This window comes from Phyllobates terribilis, unplaced genomic scaffold, assembly GCF_046119375.1.
Source record: "Phyllobates terribilis strain yellow unplaced genomic scaffold, ASM4611937v1 Scaffold_2__4_contigs__length_985480577, whole genome shotgun sequence".
NCBI classification, from domain to species: Eukaryota; Metazoa; Chordata; class Amphibia; order Anura; family Dendrobatidae; genus Phyllobates; species Phyllobates terribilis.
This window is the reverse complement of record NW_027362762.1, coordinates 37719646-37740693: the sequence shown is the minus strand read 5'-3', so window position 1 is coordinate 37740693 and position 21048 is coordinate 37719646.

Below are 21048 nucleotides of genomic sequence, written 5' to 3'. Positions count from 1 at the left end.
GTGTGATACTGTCTGCTGAGCTGTGTATCTAATCCTGTATAGTGTGATACTGTCTGCTGAGCCATGTATCTAATCCTATCCTGTGTGATACTGTCTGCTGAGCCGTGTATCTAATCCTATCCTGTGTGATACTGTCTGCTGAGCCGTGTATCTAATCCTATCCTGTGTGATACTGTCTGCTGAGCCATGTATCTAATCCTATCCTGTGTGATACCGTCTGCTGAGCCGTGTATCTAATCCTATCCTGTGTGATACTGTGTGCTGAGCCGTGTATCTAATCCTATGCTGTGTGATACTGTCTGCTGAGCCGTGTATCTAATCCTCTCACGTGTGATACTGTCTGCTGAGCCGTGTATCTAATCCTCTCCTGTGTGATACTGTCTGCTGAGCCGTGTATCTAATCCTCTCCTGTGTGATACTGTCTGCTGAGCCGTGTATCTAATCCTATGCTGTGTGAAACTGTCTGCTGAGCCGTGTATCTAATCCTATCCTGTGTGATACTGTCTGCTGAGCTGTGTATCTAATCCTATCCTGTGTGATACTGTCTGCTGAACTGTATCTAATCCTATCCTGTGTGATACTGTATGCTGAGCCATGTATCTAATCCTATCCTGTGTGATACTGTCTGCTGAACCATGTATCTAATCCTATCCTGTGAGATCCTGTCTGCTGAGCCGTGTATCTAACCCTCTAATGTGTGATACTGTCTGCTGAGCTGTGTATCTAATCCTATCCTGTGTGACACTGTCTGCTGAGCCATGTATCTAATCCTATCCTTTGTGATACCGTCTGCTGAGCCGTGTATCTAATCTTATCCTGTGTGATACTGTCTGCTGAACTGTGTATCTAACCCTCTCCTGTGTGATACTGTCTGCTGAGCCATGTATCTAATCCTATGCTGTGTGATACTGTCTGATGAGCCGTGTATCTAATCCTATCCTGTGTGATACTGTCTGCTGAGCCGTGTATCTAATCCTGTCCTTTGTGATACCGTCTTCTGAGCCGTGTATCTAATCCTATCCTGTGTGATACTGTCTGCTGAGCCGTGTATCTAATCCTATCCTGTGTGATACTGTCTGCTGAGCCATGTATCTAATCCTATCCTGTGTGATACCGTCTGCTGAGCCGTGTATCTAATCCTACCCTGTGTGATACTGTCTGCTGAGCCGTGTATCTAATCCTATTCTGTGTGATACTGTCTGCTGAGCTGTGTATCTAATCCCATCCTGTGTGATACTATCTGCTGAGCCGTGTATCCAATCCTATCCTGTGTGATACTGTATGCTGAGCCGTATATCTAATCCTCTTCGGTGTGATACGGTCTGCTGAGCTGTGTATCTAATCCTCTTCTGTGTGATACTGTCTGCTGAGCCGTGTATCTAATCCTCTCCTGTGTTATACTTTCTGCTGAGCCGTGTATCTAATCCTATCCTTTGTGATACCGTCTGCTGAGCCGTGTATCTAATTCTATCCTGTGTGATACTGTCTGCTGAACTGTGTATCTAACCCTCTCCTGTGTGATACTGTCTGCTGAGCCGTGTATCTAATCCTATGCTGTGTGATACTGTCTGCTGAGCCGTGTATCTAATCCTATCCTGTGTGATACTGTCTGCTGAGCTGTGTATCTAATCCTATCCTGTGTGATACTGTCTGCTGAGCCATGTATCTAATCCTGTCCTGTGTGATACTGTCTGCTGAGCCGTGTATCTAATCCTATCCTGTGTGATACCGTCTGCTGAGCCGTGTATCTAATCCTATCCTGTGTGATACTGTGTGCTGAGCCGTGTATCTAATCCTATGCTGTGTGATACTGTCTGCTGAGCCGTGTATCTAATCCTCTCACGTGTGATACTGTCTGCTGAGCCGTGTATCTAATCCTCTCCTGTGTGATACTGTCTGCTGAGCCGTGTATCTAATCCTCTCCTGTGTGATACTGTCTGCTGAGCCGTGTATCTAATCCTATCCTGTGTGATACTGTCTGCTGAACTGTGTATCTAACCCTCTCCTGTGTGATACTGTCTGCTGAGCCGTGTATCTAATCCTATGCTGTGTGATACGGTCTGCTGAGCCGTGTATCTAATCCTATCCTGTGTGATACTGTCTGCTGAGCTGTGTATTTAATCCTGTCCAGTGTGATACTGTCTGCTGAGCCATGTATCTAATCCTGTCCTGTGTGATACTGTCTGCTGAGCCGTGTATCTAATCCTATCCTGTGTGATACCGTCTGCTGAGCCGTGTATCTAATCCTATCCTGTGTGATACTGTGTGCTGAGCCGTGTATCTAATCCTATGCTGTGTGATACTGTCTGCTGAGCCGTGTATCTAATCCTCTCCTGTGTGATACCGTCTGCTGAGCCGTGTATCTAATCCTATCCTGTGTGATACTGTGTGCTGAGCCGTGTATCTAATCCTATGCTGTGTGATACGGTCTGCTGAGCCGTGTATCTAATCCTATCCTGTGTGATACTGTCTGCTGAGCTGTATCTAATCCTATCCTGTGTGATACTGTCTGCTGAGCTGTATCTAATCCTATCCTGTGTGATACTGTCTGCTGAGCCATGTATCTAATCCTCTCCTGTGTGATACTGTCTGCTGAGCCGTGTATCTAATCCTATCCTGTGTGACACTGTCTGCTGAGCCGTGTATCTAATCCTATCCTTTGTGATACCGTCTGCTGAGCCGTGTATCTAATCCTCTCCTGTGTGATACTGTCTGCTGAGCCGTGTATCTAATCCTATCCTGTGTGACACTGTCTGCTGAGCCGTGTATCTAATCCTATCCTTTGTGATACTGTCTGCTGAGCCGTGTATCTAATCCTATCCTGTGTGATACTGTCTGCTGAGCCGTGTATCTAACCCTCTCCTGTGTGATACTGTCTGCTGAGCCGTGTATCTAATCCTATGCTGTGTGATACTGTCTGATGAGCCGTGTATCTAATCCTATCCTGTGTGATACTGTCTGCTGAGCTGTGTATCTAACCCTCTCCTGTGTGATACTGTCTGCTGAGCCGTGTATCTAATCCTGTCCTTTGTGATACCGTCTTCTGAGCCGTGTATCTAATCCTATCCTGTGTGATACTGTCTGCTGAGCCGTGTATCTAATCCTATCCTGTGTGATACTGTCTGCTGAGCCGTGTATCTAATCCTCTCACGTGTGATACTGTCTGCTGAGCCGTGTATCTAATCCTTTCCTGTGTGATACTGTCTGCTGAGCAGTGTATCTAATCCTCTCCTGTGTGATACTGTCTGCTGAGCCGTGTATCTAATCCTCTCCTGTGTGATAATGTCTTCTGAGCCGTGTATCTAATCCTATGCTGTGTGAAACTGTCTGCTGAGCCGTGTATCTAATCCTATCCTGTGTGATACTGTCTGCTGAGCCGTGTATCTAATCCTCTCCTGTGTGATACTGTCTTCTGAGCCGTGTATCTAATCCTATCCTGTGTGATACTGTCTGCTGAGCTGTGTATCTAATCCTATCCTGTGTGATACTGTCTGCTGAACTGTATCTAATCCTATCCTGTGTGATACTGTATGCTGAGCCATGTATCTAATCCTATCCTGTGTGATACTGTCTGCTGAGCCATGTATCTAATCCTATCCTGTGTGATACTGTCTGCTGAACAGTGTATCTAATCCTATCCTGTGTGATCCTGTCTGCTGAGCCGTGTATCTAACCCTCTCCTGTGTGATACTGTCTGCTGAGCCGTGTATCTAATCCTATCCTGTGTGACACTGTCTGCTGAGCCATGTATCTAATCCTATCCTTTGTGATACCGTCTGCTGAGCCGTGTATCTAATCCTATCCTGTGTGATACTGTCTGCTGAACTGTGTATCTAACCCTCTCCTGTGTGATACTGTCTGCTGAGCCATGTATCTAATCCTATGCTGTGTGATACTGTCTGATGAGCCGTGTATCTAATCCTATCCTGTGTGATACTGTCTGCTGAGCCGTGTATCTAATCCTGTCCTTTGTGATACCGTCTTCTGAGCCGTGTATCTAATCCTATCCTGTGTGATACTGTCTGCTGAGCCGTGTATCTAATCCTATCCTGTGTGATACTGTCTGCTGAGCCGTGTATCTAATCCTATCCTGTGTGATACCGTCTGCTGAGCCGTGTATCTAATCCTATCCTGTGTGATACTGTCTGCTGAGCCGTGTATCTAATCCTATTCTGTGTGATACTGTCTGCTGAGACGTGTATCTAATCCCATCCTGTGTGATACTGTCTGCTGAGCCGTGTATCTAATCCTCTCCTGTATGAAACTGTCTGCTGAGCTGTGTATCTAATCCCATCCTGTGTGATACTATCTGCTGAGCCGTGTATCTAATCCTCTTCGGTGTGATACGGTCTGCTGAGCTGTGTATCTAATCCTCTTCTGTGTGATACTGTCTGCTGAGCTGTGTATCTAATCCTCTCCTGTGTTATACTTTCTGCTGAGCCGTGTATCTAATCCTATCCTTTGTGATACCGTCTGCTGAGCCGTGTATCTAATCCTATCCTGTGTGATACTGTCTGCTGAACTTTGTATCTAACCCTCTCCTGTGTGATACTGTCTGCTGAGCCGTGTATCTAATCCTATCCTGTGTGATACTGTCTGCTGAACTGTGTATCTAATCCTATCCTGTGTGATACTGTCTGCTGAGCCGTGTATCTAATCCTATGCTGTGTGATACTGTCTGCTGAGCCGTGTATCTAATCCTATCCTGTGTGATACTGTCTGCTGAGCTGTGTATCTAATCCTATCCTGTGTGATACTGTCTGCTGAGCCATGTATCTAATCATGTCCTGTGTGATACTGTCTGCTGAGCCGTGTATCTAATCCTATCCTGTGTGATACCGTCTGCTGAGCCGTGTATCTAATCCTATCCTGTGTGATACTGTGTGCTGAGCCGTGTATCTAATCCTATGCTGTGTGATACTGTCTGCTGATCCGTGTATCTAATCCTCTCACGTGTGATACTGTCTGCTGAGCCGTGTATCTAATCCTCTCCTGTGTGATACTGTCTGCTGAGCCGTGTATCTAATCCTCTCCTGTGTGATACTGTCTGCTGAGCCGTGTATCTAATCCTATCCTGTGTGATACAGTCTGCTGAACTGTGTATCTAACCCTCTCCTGTGTGATACTGTCTGCTGAGCCGTGTATCTAATCCTATGCTGTGTGATACGGTCTGCTGAGCTGTGTATCTAATCGTATCCTGTGTGATACTGTCTGCTGAGCTGTGTATTTAATCCTGTCCAGTGTGATACTGTCTGCTGAGCCATGTATCTAATCCTGTCCTGTGTGATACTGTCTGCTGAGCCGTGTATCTAATCCTATCCTGTGTGATACCGTCTGCTGAGCCGTGTATCTAATCCTATCCTGTGTGATACTGTGTGCTGAGCCGTGTATCTAATCCTATGCTGTGTGATACTGTCTGCTGAGCCGTGTATCTAATCCTCTCACGTGTGATACTGTCTGCTGAGCCGTGTATCTAATCCTCTCCTGTGTGATACTGTCTGCTGAGCCGTGTATCTAATCCTCTCCTGTGTGATACTGTCTGCTGAGCCGTGTATCTAATCCTCTCCTGTGTGATACTGTCTGCTGAGCCGTGTATCTAATCCTATGCTGTGTGATACTGTCTGCTGAGCCATGTATCTAATCCTCTCCTGTGTGATACTGTCTGCTGAGCCGTGTATCTAATCCTATCCTGTGTGATACTGTCTGCTGAGCCGTGTATCTAATCCTCTCCTGTGTGATACTGTCTGCTGAGCCGTGTATCTAATAATATCCTGTGTGATACTGTCTGCTGAACTGTATCTAATCCTATCCTGTGTGATACTGTCTGCTGAACCGTGTATCTAATCCTATCCTGTGTGATACTGTCTGCTGAGCTGTATCTAATCCTATACTGTGTGATACTGTCTGCTGAGCCATGTATCTAATCCTCTCCTGTGTGATACTGTCTGCTGAGCCGTGTATCTAATCCTATCCTGTGTGACACTGTCTGCTGAGCCGTGTACCTAATCCTATCCTTTGTGATACCGTCTGCTGAGCCGTGTATCTAATCCTCTCCTGTGTGATACTGTCTGCTGAGCCGTGTATCTAATCCTATCCTGTGTGACACTGTCTGCTGAGCCGTGTATCTAATCCTATCCTTTGTGATACCGTCTGCTGAGCCGTGTATCTAATCCTATCCTGTGTGATACTGTCTGCTGAGCCGTGTATCTAACCCTCTCCTGTGTGATACTGTCTGCTGAGCCGTGTATCTAATCCTATGCTGTGTGATACTGTCTGATGAGCCGTGTATCTAATCCTATCCTGTGTGATACTGTCTGCTGAGCTGTGTATCTAACCCTCTCCTGTGTGATACTGTCTGCTGAGCCGTGTATCTAATCCTGTCCTTTGTGATACCGTCTTCTGAGCCGTGTATCTAATCCTATCCTGTGTGATACTGTCTGCTGAGCCGTGTATCTAATCCTATCCTGTGTGATACTGTCTGCTGAGCCGTGTATCTAATCCTATTCTGTGTGATACTGTCTGCTGAGACGTGTATCTAATCCCATCCTGTGCGATACTGTCTGCTGAGCCGTGCATCTAATCCTATCCTGTGTGATACTGTCTGCTGAGCTGTGTATCTAATCCCATCCTGTGTGATACTATCTGCTGAGCCGTGTATCCAATCCTATCCTGTGTGATACTGTCTGCTGAGACGTGTATCTAATCCTATCCTTTGTGATACTGTCTGCTGAGCCGTGCATCTAATCCTCTCCTGTGTGATACTGTCTGCTGTGCCGTGTATCTAATCCTGTCCTGTGTGATACTGTCTGCTGAGCCGTGTATCTAATCATCTCCTGTGTGATACTATCTACTGAGCCGTGTATCTAATCGCTTCCTGTGTGATACTGTCTGCTGAGCCGTGTATCTAATCCCTTCCTGTGTGATACTGTCTGCTGAGCCTTGTATCTAATCGCTTCCTGTGTGATACTGTCTGCTGAGCCGTGTATCTAATCGCTTCCTGTGTGATACTGTCTGCTGAGCCGTGTATCTAATCCCTTCCTGTGTGATACTGTCTGCTGAGCCTTGTATCTAATCGCTTCCTGTGTGATACTGTCTGCTGAGCCGTGTATCTAATCCCATCCTGTGTGATACAGTCTGCTGAGCCGTGTATCTAATCCTCTTCGGTGTGATACGGTCTGCTGAGCTGTGTATCTAATCCTCTTCTGTGTGATACTGTCTGATGAGCCGTGTATCTAATCCTCTCCTGTGTTATACTGTCTGCTGAGCCGTGTATCTAATCCTATCCTGTGTGATACTGTCTGCTGAGCTGTGTATCTAATCCTTTCCTGTGTGATACTGTCTGCTGAGCTGTGTATCTAATCCTGTCCAGTGTGATACTGTCTGCTGAGCCAAGTATCTAATCCTATCCTGTGTGATACTGTCTGCTGAGCTGTGTATCTAATCCTGTCCTGTGTGATACTTTCTGCTGAGCCGTGTATCTAATCTTATCCTGTGTGATACTGTCTGCTGAGCCGGGTATCTAATCCTATCCTGTGTGATACTGTTTGCTGAGCCGTGTATCTAATCCTCTCCTGTGTGATACTGTCTGCTGAGCCGTGTATCTAATCCTATCCTGTGTGATACTGTCTGCTGAGCTGTGTATCTAATCCTTTCCTGTGTGATACTGTCTGCTGAGCCGTGTATCTAATCCTGTCCAGTGTGATACTGTCTGCTGAGCCATGTATCTAATCCTGTCCTGTGTGATACTGTCTGCTGAGCCGTGTATCTAATCCTATCCTGTGTGATACTGTCTGCTGAGCTGTGTATCTAATCCTATCCTGTGTGATACTGTCTGCTGAGCCATGTATCTAATCCTGTCCTGTGTGATACTGTCTGCTGAGCTGTGTATCTAATCCTATCCTGTGTGATACTGTCTGCTGAGCCAAGTATCTAATCCTATCCTGTGTGATACTGTCTGCTGAGCTGTGAATCTCATCCTATCCTGTGTGATACTGTCTGCTGAGCCGTGTATCTAATCCTATTCTGTGTGATATTGTCTGCTGAGCCGTGTATCTAATCCTATCCTGTGTGATACTGTCTGCTGAGCCGTGTATCTAATCCTATCCTGTGTGATACTCTCTGCTGAGCCGGGTATCTAATCCTATTGTGTGTGATACTGTCTGCTGTGCCGTGTATCTAATCTTCTCCTTTGTGATACTGTCTGCTGAGCCGTGTATCTAATCCTATGCTGTGTGATACTGTCTGCTGAGCCGTGTATCTAATCCTATCCTGTGTGATACTGTCTGCTGAGCCGTGTATCTAATCCTATCCTGTGTGATACTGTCTGCTGAGCCATGTATCTAATCCTTTCCTGTGTGATACCGTCTGCTGAACCGTGTATCTAATCCTATCCTGTGTGATACTGTGTGCTGAGCCGTGTTTCTAATTCTATCCTGTGTGATACCGTCTGCTGAGCAGTGTATCTAATTCTATTCTGTGTGATACTGTCTGCAGAGCCGTGTATCTAATCCTATCCTGTGTGATACTGTCTGCTGAGCTGTATCTAATCCTATCCTGTGTGATACTGTCTGCTGAGCCGTGTATCTAATCCTATCCTGTGTGATACTGTCTGCTGAGCCATGTATCTAATCCTCTCCTGTGTGATACTGTCTGCTGAGCCGTGTATCTAATCCTATCCTGTGTGACACTGTCTGCTGAGCCGTGTATCTAATCCTATCCTTTGTGATACCGTCTGCTGAGCCGTGTATCTAATCCTCTCCTGTGTGATACTGTCTGCTGAGCCGTGTATCTAATCCTATCCTGTGTGACACTGTCTGCTGAGCCGTGTATCTAATCCTATCCTTTGTGATACTGTCTGCTGAGCCGTGTATCTAATCCTATCCTGTGTGATACTGTCTGCTGAGCCGTGTATCTAACCCTCTCCTGTGTGATACTGTCTGCTGAGCCGTGTATCTAATCCTATGCTGTGTGATACTGTCTGATGAGCCGTGTATCTAATCCTATCCTGTGTGATACTGTCTGCTGAGCTGTGTATCTAACCCTCTCCTGTGTGATACTGTCTGCTGAGCCGTGTATCTAATCCTGTCCTTTGTGATACCGTCTTCTGAGCCGTGTATCTAATCCTATCCTGTGTGATACTGTCTGCTGAGCCGTGTATCTAATCCTATCCTGTGTGATACTGTCTGCTGAGCCGTGTATCTAATCCTCTCACGTGTGATACTGTCTGCTGAGCCGTGTATCTAATCCTCTCCTGTGTGATACTGTCTGCTGAGCCGTGTATCTAATCCTCTCCTGTGTGATACTGTCTGCTGAGCCGTGTATCTAATCCTCTCCTGTGTGATACTGTCTGCTGAGCCGTGTATCTAATCCTATGCTGTGTGAAACTGTCTGCTGAGCCGTGTATCTAATCCTATCCTGTGTGATACTGTCTGCTGAGCTGTGTATCTAATCCTATCCTGTGTGATACTGTCTGCTGAACTGTATCTAATCCTATCCTGTGTGATACTGTATGCTGAGCCATGTATCTAATCCTATCCTGTGTGATACTGTCTGCTGAGCCATGTATCTAATCCTATCCTGTGTGATACTGTCTGCTGAACAGTGTATCTAATCCTATCCTGTGTGATCCTGTCTGCTGAACAGTGTATCTAATCCTATCCTGTGTGATCCTGTCTGCTGAGCCGTGTATCTAATCCTATCCTGTGTGACACTGTCTGCTGAGCCATGTATCTAATCCTATCCTTTGTGATACCGTCTGCTGAGCCGTGTATCTAATCCTATCCTGTGTGATACTGTCTGCTGAACTGTGTATCTAACCCTCTCCTGTGTGATACTGTCTGCTGAGCCATGTATCTAATCCTATGCTGTGTGATACTGTCTGATGAGCCGTGTATCTAATCCTATCCTGTGTGATACTGTCTGCTGAGCCGTGTATCTAATCCTGTCCTTTGTGATACCGTCTTCTGAGCCGTGTATCTAATCCTATCCTGTGTGATACTGTCTGCTGAGCCGTGTATCTAATCCTATCCTGTGTGATACTGTCTGCTGAGCCGTGTATCTAATCCTATCCTGTGTGATACCGTCTGCTGAGCCGTGTATCTAATCCTATCCTGTGTGATACTGTCTGCTGAGCCGTGTATCTAATCCTATTCTGTGTGATACTGTCTGCTGAGACGTGTATCTAATCCCATCCTGTGTGATACTGTCTGCTGAGCCGTGTATCTAATCCTCTCCTGTATGAAACTGTCTGCTGAGCTGTGTATCTAATCCCATCCTGTGTGATACTATCTGCTGAGCCGTGTATCTAATCCTCTTCGGTGTGATACGGTCTGCTGAGCTGTGTATCTAATCCTCTTCTGTGTGATACTGTCTGCTGAGCCGTGTATCTAATCCTCTCCTGTGTTATACTTTCTGCTGAGCCGTGTATCTAATCCTATCCTTTGTGATACCGTCTGCTGAGCCGTGTATCTAATCCTATCCTGTGTGATACTGTCTGCTGAACTGTGTATCTAACCCTCTCCTGTGTGATACTGTCTGCTGAGCCGTGTATCTAATCCTATCCTGTGTGATACTGTCTGCTGAACTGTGTATCTAATCCTATCCTGTGTGATACTGTCTGCTGAGCCGTGTATCTAATCCTATGCTGTGTGATACTGTCTGCTGAGCCGTGTATCTAATCCTATCCTGTGTGATACTGTCTGCTGAGCTGTGTATCTAATCCTATCCTGTGTGATACTGTCTGCTGAGCCATGTATCTAATCCTGTCCTGTGTGATACTGTCTGCTGAGCCGTGTATCTAATCCTATCCTGTGTGATACCGTCTGCTGAGCCGTGTATCTAATCCTATCCTGTGTGATACTGTGTGCTGAGCCGTGTATCTAATCCTATGCTGTGTGATACTGTCTGCTGATCCGTGTATCTAATCCTCTCACGTGTGATACTGTCTGCTGAGCCGTGTATCTAATCCTCTCCTGTGTGATACTGTCTGCTGAGCCGTGTATCTAATCCTCTCCTGTGTGATACTGTCTGCTGAGCCGTGTATCTAATCCTATCCTGTGTGATACTGTCTGCTGAAATGTGTATCTAACCCTCTCCTGTGTGATACTGTCTGCTGAGCCGTGTATCTAATCCTATGCTGTGTGATACGGTCTGCTGAGCCGTGTATCTAATCCTATCCTGTGTGATACCGTCTGCTGAGCCGTGTATCTAATCCTATCCTGTGTGATACTGTGTGCTGAGCCGTGTATCTAATCCTATGCTGTGTGATACTGTCTGCTGAGCTGTGTATTTAATCCTGTCCAGTGTGATACTGTCTGCTGAGCCATGTATCTAATCCTGTCCTGTGTGATACAGTCTGCTGAGCCGTGTATCTAATCCTATCCTGTGTGATACCGTCTGCTGAGCCGTGTATCTAATCCTATCCTGTGTGATACTGTGTGCTGAGCCGTGTATCTAATCCTATGCTGTGTGATACTGTCTGCTGAGCCGTGTATCTAATCCTCTCACGTGTGATACTGTCTGCTGAGCCGTGTATCTAATCCTCTCCTGTGTGATACTGTCTGCTGAGCCGTGTATCTAATCCTCTCCTGTGTGATACTGTCTGCTGAGCCGTGTATCTAATCCTCTCCTGTGTGATACTGTCTGCTGAGCCGTGTATCTAATCCTATGCTGTGTGATACTGTCTGCTGAGCCGTGTATCTAATCCTCTCCTGTGTGATACTGTCTGCTGAGCCGTGTATCTAATCCTATCCTGTGTGATACTGTCTGCTGAGCCGTGTATCTAATCCTCTCCTGTGTGATACTGTCTGCTGAGCCGTGTATCTAATAATATCCTGTGTGATACTGTCTGCTGAACTGTATCTAATCCTATCCTGTGTGATACTGTCTGCTGAACCGTGTATCTAATCCTATCCTGTGTGATACTGTCTGCTGAGCTGTATCTAATCCTATACTGTGTGATACTGTCTGCTGAGCCATGTATCTAATACTCTCCTGTGTGATACTGTCTGCTGAGCTGTATCTAATCCTATCCTGTGTGATACTGTCTGCTGAGCCATGTATCTAATCCTCTCCTGTGTGATACTGTCTGCTGAGCCGTGTATCTAATCCTATCCTGTGTGACACTGTCTGCTGAGCCGTGTATCTAATCCTATCCTTTGTGATACCGTCTGCTGAGCCGTGTATCTAATCCTCTCCTGTGTGATACTGTCTGCTGAGCCGTGTATCTAATCCTATCCTGTGTGACACTGTCTGCTGAGCCGTGTATCTAATCCTATCCTTTGTGATACCGTCTGCTGAGCCGTGTATCTAATCCTATCCTGTGTGATACTGTCTGCTGAGCTGTGTATCTAACCCTCTCCTGTGTGATACTGTCTGCTGAGCCGTGTATCTAATCCTATGCTGTGTGATACTGTCTGATGAGCCGTGTATCTAATCCTATCCTGTGTGATACTGTCTGCTGAGCTGTGTATCTAACCCTCTCCTGTGTGATACTGTCTGCTGAGCCGTGTATCTAATCCTGTCCTTTGTGATACCGTCTTCTGAGCCGTGTATCTAATCCTATCCTGTGTGATACTGTCTGCTGAGCCGTGTATCTAATCCTATCCTGTGTGATACTGTCTGCTGAGCCGTGTATCTAATCCTATTCTGTGTGATACTGTCTGCTGAGACGTGTATCTAATCCCATCCTGTGCGATACTGTCTGCTGAGCCGTGCATCTAATCCTATCCTGTGTGATACTGTCTGCTGAGCTGTGTATCTAATCCCATCCTGTGTGATACTATCTGCTGAGCCGTGTATCCAATCCTATCCTGTGTGATACTGTCTGCTGAGACGTGTATCTAATCCTATCCTTTGTGATACTGTCTGCTGAGCCGTGTATCTAATCCTATGCTGTGTGATACTGTCTGCTGTGCCGTGTATCTAATCCTGTCCTGTGTGATACTGTCTGCTGAGCCGTGTATCTAATCATCTCCTGTGTGATACTATCTACTGAGCCGTGTATCTAATCGCTTCCTGTGTGATACTGTCTGCTGAGCCGTGTATCTAATCCCTTCCTGTGTGATACTGTCTGCTGAGCCTTGTATCTAATCGCTTCCTGTGTGATACTGTCTGCTGAGCCGTGTATCTAATCGCTTCCTGTGTGATACTGTCTGCTGAGCCGTGTATCTAATCCCTTCCTGTGTGATACTGTCTGCTGAGCCTTGTATCTAATCGCTTCCTGTGTGATACTGTCTGCTGAGCCGTGTATCTAATCCCATCCTGTGTGATACAGTCTGCTGAGCCGTGTATCTAATCCTCTTCGGTGTGATACGGTCTGCTGAGCTGTGTATCTAATCCTCTTCTGTGTGATACTGTCTGCTGAGCCGTGTATCTAATCCTCTCCTGTGTTATACTGTCTGCTGAGCCGTGTATCTAATCCTATCCTGTGTGATACTGTCTGCTGAGCTGTGTATCTAATCCTTTCCTGTGTGATACTGTCTGCTGAGCTGTGTATCTAATCCTGTCCAGTGTGATACTGTCTGCTGAGCCAAGTATCTAATCCTATCCTGTGTGATACTGTCTGCTGAGCTGTGTATCTAATCCTGTCCTGTGTGATACTTTCTGCTGAGCCGTGTATCTAATCTTATCCTGTGTGATACTGTCTGCTGAGCCGGGTATCTAATCCTATCCTGTGTGATACTGTTTGCTGAGCCGTGTATCTAATCCTCTCCTGTGTGATACTGTCTGCTGAGCCGTGTATCTAATCCTATCCTGTGTGATACTGTCTGCTGAGCTGTGTATCTAATCCTTTCCTGTGTGATACTGTCTGCTGAGCTGTGTATCTAATCCTGTCCAGTGTGATACTGTCTGCTGAGCCGTGTATCTAATCCTATCCTGTGTGATACTGTCTGCTGAGCTGTGTATCTAATCCTATCCTGTGTGATACTGTCTGCTGAGCCATGTATCTAATCCTGTCCTGTGTGATACTGTCTGCTGAGCTGTGTATCTAATCCTATCCTGTGTGATACTGTCTGCTGAGCCAAGTATCTAATCCTATCCTGTGTGATACCGTCTGCTGAACCGTGTATCTAATCCTGTCCAGTGTGATACTGTCTGCTGAGCCGTGTATCTAATCCTATCCTGTGTGATACTGTCTGCTGAGCTGTGTATCTAATCTTCTCCTTTGTGATACTGTCTGCTGAGACGTGTATCTATTCCTATCCTGTGTGATACTGTCTGCTGAGCCGTGTATCTAATCCTATGCTGTGTGATACTGTCTGCTGAGCCGTGTATCTAATCCTATCCTGTGTGATACTGTCTGCTGTGCCGTGTATCTAATCCTATCCTGTGTGATACTGTCTGCTGAGCCGTGTATCTAATCCTATGCTGTGTGATACTGTCTGCTGAGCCGTGTATCTAATCCTATCCTGTGTGATACTGTCTGCTGAGCCGTGTATCTAATCCTATCCTGTGTGATACTGTCTGCTGAGCCATGTATCTAATCCTATCCTGTGTGATACCGTCTGCTGAACCGTGTATCTAATCCTATCCTGTGTGATACTGTGTGCTGAGCCGTGTATCTAATTCTTTTCTGTGTGATACTGTCTGCAGAGCTGTGTATCTAATCCTATCCTGTGTGATACCGTCTGCTGAGCCGTGTATCTAATCCTATCCTGTGTGATACTCTCTGCTAAGCCGTGTATCTAATCCTCTCCTGTGTGATACTGTCTGCTGAGCTGTGAATCTAATCCTATCCTATGTGATACTTTCTGCTGAGCCATGTATCTAATCCTGCCCTGTGTGATACTGTATGCTGAGCCGTGTATCTAATCCTGTCCTGTGTGATATTGTATGTTGAGGCGTGTATCTAATCTTATTCTGTGTGATACCATCTGCTGAGCTGTGTATCTAACCCTTTCATGTGTGATACTGTCTGGTGAGCCGTGTATCTAATCCTATCCTGTGTGATACTGTCTGCTGAGCCGTGTATCTAACCCTCTCCTGTGTGATACTGTCTGCTGAGCCGTGTATCTAATCCTATCCTGTGTGATACTGTCTGCTGAGCCATGTATCTAATCCTATCCTGTGTGATACTGTCTGCTGAGCCGTGTATCTAACCCTCTCCTATGTGATACTGTCTGCTGAGCCGTGTATCTAACCCTCTCCTGTGTGATACTGTCTGCTGAGCCGTGTATCTAACCCTCTCCTGTGTGATACTGTCTGCTGAGCCGTGTATCTAATCCTATGCTGTGTGATACTGTCTGCTGAGCCTTGTATCTAATCCTCTCCTGTCTGATACTGTCTGCTGAGCCATGTATCTAATCCTATCCTGTGTGATACTGTCTGCTGAGCCGTGTATCTAACCCTCTCCTATGTGATACTGTCTGCTGAGCCGTGTATCTAACCCTCTCCTATGTGATACTGTCTGCTGAGCCGTGTATCTAACCCTCTCCTGTGTGATACTGTCTGCTGAGCCGTGTATCTAACCCTCTCCTATGTGATACTGTCTGCTGAGCCGTGTATCTAATCCTATCCTGTGTGATACTGTCTGCTGAGCCGTGTATCTAACCCTCTCCTGTGTGATACTGTCTGCTGAGCCGTGTATCTAATCCTATGCTGTGTGATACTGTCTGCTGAGCCTTGTATCTAATCCTCTCCTGTCTGATACTGTCTGCTGAGCCGTGTATCTAATCCTCTCCTGTGTGATACTAACTGCTGAGCCGTGTATCTAATCCTATCCTGTGTGATACTGTATGCTGAGCCATGTATCTAATCCTATCCTGTGTGATACTTACTGCTTAGCCTTGTATCTAATCCCTTCCTGTGTGATACTGTCTGGTGAGCCGTGTATCTAATCCTATCCTGTGTGATACTGTCTGCTGAGCCGTGTATCTAATCCTATGATGTGTGATACTGTCTGCTCAGCCGTGTATCTAACCCTCTCCTGTGTGATACTGTCTGCTGAGCCGTGTATCTAATCCTCTCCTGTGTGATACTAACTGCTGAGCCGTGTATCTAATCCTCTCCTGTGTGATACCGTTTGCTGAGCCATGTATCTAATCCTATGCTGTGTGATACTGTCTGCTGAGCCTTGTATCTAATCCTCTCCTGTCTGATACTGTCTGCTGAGCCGTGTATCTAATCCTATCCTGTGTGATACTGTCTGCTGAGCCGTGTATCTAATCCTCTCCTGTGTGATACTAACTGCTGAGCCGTGTATCTAATCCTCTCCTATGTGATACTGTCTGCTGAGCCATGTATCTAATCCTATCCTGTGTGATACTGTATGCTGAGCCATGTATCTAATCCTATCCTGTGTGATACTAACTGCTTAGCCGTGTATCTAATCCCTTCCTGTGTGATACTGTCTGCTGAGCCTTGTATCTAATCCCTTCCTGTGTGATACTGTCTGCTGAGCCGTGTATCTAATCCCATCCTGTTTGATACTGTATGCTGAGCCGTGTATCTAATCCTCTTCGGTGTAATACGGTCTGCTGAGCTGTGTATCTAATCCTCTTCTGTGTGATACTGTCTGCTGAGCTGTGTATCTAATCCTCTCCTGTGTGATACTGTCTGCTGAGCCGTGTATCTAATCCTTTCCTGTGTGATACTGTCTGCTGAGCCGTGTATCTAATCCTTTCCTGTGTGACACTGTCTGCTGAGCCATGTATCTAATCCTCTCCTGTGTGATACTGTCTGCTGAGCCGTGTATCTAATCCTCTCCTGTGTGATACTGTCTGCTGAGCCGGGTATCTAATACTATCCTGTGTGATACTGTCTGCTGAGCCGTGTATCTAATCCTATGCTGTGCGATACTGTCTGCTGAGCCGTGTATCTAATCCCATGCTGTGTGATACTGTCTGCTGAGCCGTGTATCTAATCCTATTCTGTGTGATACTATCTGCTGAGCCATGTATCTAATCCTATGCTTTGTGATACCGCCTGCTGAGCTGTGTATCTAATCCTATGCTGTGTGATACTGTCTGCTGAGCTGTGTATCTAATCCTCTCCTGTGTGATCCTGTCTGCTGAGCCATGTATCTAATCCTGTCCTGTGTGATACTGTATGCTGAGCCATGTATCTAATCCTCTTCTGTGTGATACTGTCGGCTGAGCCGTGTATCTAACCCTATCCTGTGTGATACTGTCTGCTGAGCTGTGTATCTAATCCTATCCTGTGTGATACTGTCTGCTGAGCCGTGTATCTAATCCCTTCCTGTGTGATACTGTCTGCTGAGCCGTGTATCTAACCCTCTCCTGTGTGATACTGTCTGCTGAGCAATGTATCTAATCCCATGCTGTGTGATACTGTCTGCTGAGCCGTGTATCTAATTCTATTCTGTGTGACTCTATCTGCTGAGCCATGTATCTAATCCTATACTGTGTGATACCGTCTGCTGAGCTGTGTATCTAATCCTGTCCTTTGTGATACTGTCTGCTGAGCCGTGTATCTAATCCTATCCTGTGTGATACTGTATGCTGAGCCATGTATCTAATCCTCTTCTGTGTGATATTGTCTGCTTAGCTGTGTATCTAATCCTCTTCTGTGTGATACTGTCTGCTGAGCCGTGTATCTAATCATATCCTGTGTAATACCAACTGCTTAGCCGTGTATCTAATCCTGTCCTGTGTGATACTGTATGCTGAGCCGTGTATCTAATCCAGTCCTGTGTGATACTGCATGCTGAGCCGTGTATCTAATCCTGTCCTGTGTGATATTGTATGTTGAGGCGTGTATCTAATCCTATTCTGTGTGATACCATCAGCTGAGCTGTGTATCTAACCCTTTCATGTGTGATACTGTCTGCTGAGCCATGTATCTAATCGTATCCTGTGTGATACTGTCTGCTGTGCCATGTATCTAATCCTGTCCTGTGTGATACTGTCTGCTGTGCCATGTATCTAATCCTCTCCTGTGTGATACTATCTGCTGAGCTGTGTATCTAATCCTATGCTGTGTGATACCGTCTGCTGAGCCGTGTATCTAATCCTATGCTGTGCGATACTGTCTGCTGAGCCGTGTATCTAATCCCATGCTGTGTGATACTGTCTGCTGTGCCGTGTATCTAATCCTGTCCTGTCTGATACTGTCTGCTGAGCCGTGTATCTAATCCTATGCTGTGTGATACCATCTGTTGAGCCGTGTATCTCATCCTATGCTGTGTGATACTGTCTGCTGAACCGTGTATCTAATCCTATTCTGTGTGGTACTATCTGCTGAGCCATGTATCTAATCCTATGCTTTGTGATACCGTCTGCTGAGCTGTGTATCTAATCCTCTCCTGTGTGATACTGTCTGCTGAGCCGTGTATCTAATCCTATTCTGTGTGGTACTATCTGTTGAGCCGTGTATCTAATCCTATGCTGTGTGATACTGTCTGCTGAGCCGTGTATCTAATCCTATCCTCTGTGATACCGTCTGCTGAGCCGTGTATCTAATCCTCTTCTGTGTGATACTGTCGGCTGATCCGTGTATCTAATCCTATTCTGTGTGATACTATCTGCTGAGCCATGTATCTAATCCTATGCTTTGTGATACCGTCTGCTGAGCTGTGTATCTAATCCTATGCTGTGTGATACTGTCTGCTGAGCTGTGTATCTAATCCTGTCCTGTGTGATACTGTCTGCTGAGCCGTGTATCTAATTCTATCCTGTGTGATACTGTCTGCTGAGCCGTGTATCTAATCCTATCCTGTGTGATACTGTCTGCTGAGCCGTGTATCTAATCCTATCCTGTGTGAAACTAACTGCTGAGCTGTGTATCTAATCCTCTTCTGTGTGATACTGTCTGCTGAGCCGTGTATCTAATCCTCTCCCGTGTTATACTGTCTGCTGAGCCGTGTATCTAATCCTATCCTGTGTGATACTGTCTGCTGAGCTGTGTATCTAATCCTATCCTGTGTGATACTGTCTGCTGAGCTGTGTATCTAATCCTGTCCTGTGTGATACTGTCTGCTGAGCCGTGTATCTAATTCTATCCTGTGTGATACTGTCTGCTGAGCCGTGTATCTAATTCTATCCTGTGTGATACTGTCTGCTGAGCCGTGTATCTAATCCTCTCCTGTGTTATACTGTCTGCTGAGCTGTGTATCTAATCCTTTCCTGTGTGATACTGTCTGCTGAGCTGTGTATCTAATCCTGTCCAGTGTGATACTGTCTGCTGAGCCATGTATCTAATCCTATCCTGTCTGATACTGTCTGCTGAGCCGTGTATCTAATCCTGTCCTGTGTGATACTGTCTGCTGAGCTGTGTATCTAATCCTATCCTGTGTGATACTGTCTGCTGAGCCAAGTATCTAATCCTATCCTGTGTGATACTGTCTGCTGAGCTGTGTATCTAATCCTGTCCTGTGTGATACTGTCTGCTGTGCCATGTATCTAATCCTCTCCTGTGTGATACTATCTGCTGAGCTGTGTATCTAATCCTATGCTGTGTGATACCGTCTGCTGAGCCGTGTATCTAATCCTATGCTGTGCGATACTGTCTGCTGAGCCGTGTATCTAATCCCATGCTGTGTGATACTGTCTGCTGTGCCGTGTATCTAATCCTGTCCTGTCTGATACTGTCTGCTGAGCCGTGTATCTAATCCTATGCTGTGTGATACCATCTGTTGAGCCGTGTATCTCATCCTATGCTGTGTGATACTGTCTGCTGAACCGTGTATCTAATCCTATTCTGTGTGGTACTATCTGCTGAGCCATGTATCTAATCCTATGCTTTGTGATACCGTCTGCTGAGCTGTGTATCTAATCCTCTCCTGTGTGATACTGTCTGCTGAGCCGTGTATCTAATCCTATTCTGTGTGGTACTATCTGTTGAGCCGTGTATCTAATCCTATGCTGTGTGATACTGTCTGCTGAGCCGTGTATCTAATCCTATCCTCTGTGATACCGTCTGCTGAGCCGTGTATCTAATCCTCTTCTGTGTGATACTGTCGGCTGATCCGTGTATCTAATCCTATTCTGTGTGATACTATCTGCTGAGCCATGTATCTAATCCTATGCTTTGTGATACCGTCTGCTGAGCTGTGTATCTAATCCTATGCTGTGTGATACTGTCTGCTGAGCTGTGTATCTAATCCTGTCCTGTGTGATACTGTCTGCTGAGCCGTGTATCTAATTCTATCCTGTGTGATACTGTCTGCTGAGCCGTGTATCTAATCCTATCCTGTGTGATACTGTCTGCTGAGCCGTGTATCTAATCCTCTCCTGTGTGATACTGTCTGCTGAGCCGTGTATCTAATCCTCTCCTGTGTGATACTGTCTGCTGAGCCGTGTATCTAATCCTATCCTGTGTGATACTGTCTGCTGAACTGTGTATCTAACCCTCTCCTGTGTGATACTGTCTGCTGAGCCGTGTATCTAATCCTATGCTGTGTGATACGGTCTGCTGAGCCGTGTATCTAATCCTATCCTGTGTGATACTGTCTGCTGAGCTGTGTATTTAATCCTGTCCAGTGTGATACTGTCTGCTGAGCCATGTATCTAATCCTGTCCTGTGTGATACTGTCTGCTGAGCCGTGTATCTAATCCTATCCTGTGTGATACCGTCTGCTGAGCCGTGTATCTAATCCTATCCTGTGTGATACTGTGTGCTGAGCCGTGTATCTAATCCTATGCTGTGTGATACTGTCTGCTGAGCCGTGTATCTAATCCTCTCACGTGTGATACTGTCTGCTGAGCCGTGTATCTAATCCTCTCCTGTGTGATACTGTCTGCTGAGCCGTGTATCTAATCCTCTCCTGTGTGATACTGTCTGCTGAGCCGTGTATCTAATCCTCTCCTGTGTGATACTGTCTGCTGAGCCGTGTATCTAATCCTATGCTGTGTGATACTGTCTGCTGAGCCGTGTATCTAATCCTCTCCTGTGTGATACTGTCTGCTGAGCCGTGTATCTAATCCTATCCTGTGTGATACTGTCTGCTGAGCCGTGTATCTAATCCTCTCCTGTGTGATACTGTCTGCTGAGCCGTGTATCTAATAATATCCTGTGTGATACTGTCTGCTGAACTGTATCTAATCCTATCCTGTGTGATACTGTCTGCTGAACCGTGTATCTAATCCTATC